This window comes from Berghia stephanieae, chromosome 5 (assembly GCF_034508935.2).
Source record: "Berghia stephanieae isolate SIO BIC M18660-M18661 chromosome 5, UCSD_Bste_1.3, whole genome shotgun sequence".
Taxonomy (NCBI): domain Eukaryota; kingdom Metazoa; phylum Mollusca; class Gastropoda; order Nudibranchia; family Aeolidiidae; genus Berghia; species Berghia stephanieae.
This window is the reverse complement of record NC_088364.1, coordinates 18,872,712-18,875,211: the sequence shown is the minus strand read 5'-3', so window position 1 is coordinate 18,875,211 and position 2,500 is coordinate 18,872,712. Positions and strand designations below refer to the sequence as shown.

Here is a 2,500-nt window from a genome sequence, read left to right as displayed (position 1 = left end):
AGAGTTAGCAAAGCACATTGTTTTTGATATTCCCGATTAAGCGGTTTATTGAGTGTTTTATATATAGAAATGTAGAACACTGGATAGGTTATATATTTATTGAAACGTCGTGTTTCGAGTGGAAGACCTTTTTGGAGACTGGAACAATGAGATGACTCGTACAGGCCTGCCTGGTACGACGAATAATTCGCAGAATAACGAAATTTTGGTTCCAGCCTCAAAACGTCAAGAGTATCTCTAATTCATTAATACTAATTGAAAATGAAAGTTGATGCCAGGCTACATAATTTTAAGGATTTTGAAGTGTTATTTAATTTGTGTGAGGGTAAATTGTTGGTGTTTAGAATTAACTATAGATAGTATACGCTTGGCTGAGAATCTCACAACATTGCCATCCGGAAGTATAACGGGCCAACACACAAAACTATGTGTAACCGTAAACGTTTAATTTCTGATTAATACAGTTTAGTGATAATTACTCACAAACATGGATGGCAAAAAAAAAAAAAAAATAACAAAGGCCTGAGTGACATCATCTTCGTTCTATCTATACCGACTACGTTATTTAATATCCTAAAGATTTCGAGTCTTAATTTTTTTAAGAAGGCAGGTCAGCTCGTACCAGTTATGGGTGGTGGTTCGGTGAGGGAATCAAAGTATGATGCCAATATTGACGATGAAGCGATCTGGTTAGTGCTTGATAGAATTGTAGGATATTTAATATAGATAGTATGAACTGACGTCACTCAGGTTATGCTTTTTGTCATCCACGTTTATGAGCAATTCTCACTAAACTGTATTAACCAGATTATAACCCTTCAAGGTTACACATAGTTTTGTGTGTTAGTCCGTTATACTTCCGGTTGACAATGTTGTGAGCTTCTTAGCCAAGCGCATGCTATTTATATTTCTGGAAACGGCGTGTTTAGATAGGAAGACCTTTTTGGAAACTGGTCTAGTGGTGTGGCTCGTACCAGTTTTCGTTCGTCGTGTGGGGAGGGAATTATCGTTTTCCCGATTAAGCGGTGTGTTGTATAGAAATGTGGGATGTTGGATATATCACCCCATTTTTTGGAAAATTTGTACTGGCTTCCTGTCCGCTATAGAATAGATTACAGAATCGCTTTATTAGTTTTCAAATGCCTCAACAATTTAGCCCCTCTTCATCTTTCTGAACTAATGAACCTTAAGCCTCGAGCCAGAAGCCTTCCATCATCACGTGACACCACTTGTATTATCTGTACCAAAAGGTAAGTTAAAATCTTTTGGGGATCGCTTTATTCTATGTTATGACCCCAAACTCTGGAATACCCTACCGCAACCCATTAGAGAAATCAGGAATATCTCAAAATTTAATCTGCTTTAAAAGCCCACTTTTTCAAAATTCATTTTACACCATGCCGATTGTAATGTTTGTATAGTATTATTTAAGCAATTTGTATGTTGTTTCAATATTTCATTGTGACTACATATGTTCGTAATGTAATTCATTATCTGTAAAGCGCTTTGAGATGTTTGGTTTCGTGGAAGACGCTCAAAAAGTGTCTTTTGTTATTATTTATTATCATTATTATTTAAGGAAACGTCGTGTTTAAATAGGAAGTCCTTTTTGGGAGACTGGAATTGTGGGGTTATAAGTTATAGTTGGTGATGTGCGGTGGGGATCCCGATTAAGCGGTGTGTTGTATAGAAATGTGGGATGTTGTATATATTGGATATATTTATGGAAACGTCGTGTTTAAATAGGAAGACCTTTTGGAAGACTGGAATTGTGGGGTTACTCGTACCAGTTATTATAGTTCGTGGTGCGAGGGAGGGGGGGGGGAAGACATTGTATTCCCTTCCCGATTCAGCGGTGTGTTGTATAGAAATGTAGGATGTTGGAGATATTTATGGAAACGCCGTGTTTAAATTTGAAGACCTTTTTAGGAGACTGGAATTGCGGGCTTACTCGGACAAGTTACATTTGGTGATGCGCGGAGGGGATAAATTAATGACTAGGAATTTTCAATCCTCGACTGACAAAACGAAGCATACACTTAGAAATAATTATAATTATAAATTTCATGGCGGCCATTCCTATACCCGCACTGTCCCTCTTGTGTGGATTGACCTGCCCAGAAGGATAAAAGAAGCAAAATCTATTGATAGTTTTCACTCATGGCTAAAGGACTGCCTTTTTACCGTTTCATTTTCATGATATTGATACGATATTACATACACTGCTGCTATTGATATCATTGTGGTGTACGTTTTATATATGTAAATTTTGTATATTCTTTTGTAACGTGCATCATACAATGATGAAAATGCGCGATATAAATGTCATGTGTTATTATTATTATTGTTATTATTATTATTATTATTATTATTATTATTATTATTATTATTATTATTATTATTATTATTATTATTATTATTATTATTATTATTATTATTATTATTATTATTATTATTATTATATTATTATTATTATTATATTATTATATTATATTATTAT

General features: G+C 34.6%; 1 protein-coding gene across 2 annotated transcripts in view; it reads left to right on the top strand.

Moving 5' to 3' along the window:
- Nucleotides 1–2,500, top strand: part of LOC144972549 (zinc finger MIZ domain-containing protein 1-like) — a 473,233-nt gene that overhangs the window by 164,439 nt on the left and 306,294 nt on the right. The window lies entirely within an intron of this gene.